This window comes from Crocodylus porosus, unplaced genomic scaffold, assembly GCF_001723895.1.
Source record: "Crocodylus porosus isolate Cpor-Errol unplaced genomic scaffold, CroPor_comp1, whole genome shotgun sequence".
NCBI classification, from domain to species: domain Eukaryota; kingdom Metazoa; phylum Chordata; order Crocodylia; family Crocodylidae; genus Crocodylus; species Crocodylus porosus.
Window position 1 is genome coordinate 4180473 of NW_017728886.1, and position 673 is coordinate 4181145.

Below are 673 nucleotides of genomic sequence, written 5' to 3' on the forward strand. Positions count from 1 at the left end.
GAAGCCAAGGACATATTATTACTTTCAATAGCCAAAGAGGTATTATTACTTACTTGGGAACAGGGAGATGGTCTCAAAACAAATCTGTAGCAGAGGCAAGAGCAGAACCAAGTTCTTAAGAAATGTAATCTAGGGAGTGGTCCTTTTTGATAAGAAGAAGATAAGCAGGTGAGAAAAACCCAGCCAAGTTGGATTTGTCAAGAACAAGTCATATCAAGCCCATCCAACTTTGGTCTTCATGTCTAATAGCAGTTCAGACAAAAGGTTGTCTTGTTAAAGTCCAGCACTGCTAATCAGAAGATCTGGGCCACATTCATGGGTTTACAAGCATCCCATGGGTATGTCTGTGCTGCTATTTAGACTCAAAGTGGAGGCTGTTCTCCATCCCATATCAGTTGACCATCTACATAGACCCTCTCAAGCCCTTAGAAACAACACTGGGCAGCAGTCCAGCCCATCTCTGGGATCTCTACTGACCTTCAGGGTAGGAGACTGAACCTCCTCCTAGCCTACCTCACCCTAAAGTGTGTTCAAAACTCACCTGGGCACTGTAAGCACAGAGAATCCAGCAACAGCCACCCCATAGCTCCTTGTTCCTGACTCCCAGCCATTCTGCACCTCATTTTCTATCTCTATTGCCTATAATTAGACAAAAAAACCCCAAAATGAGACA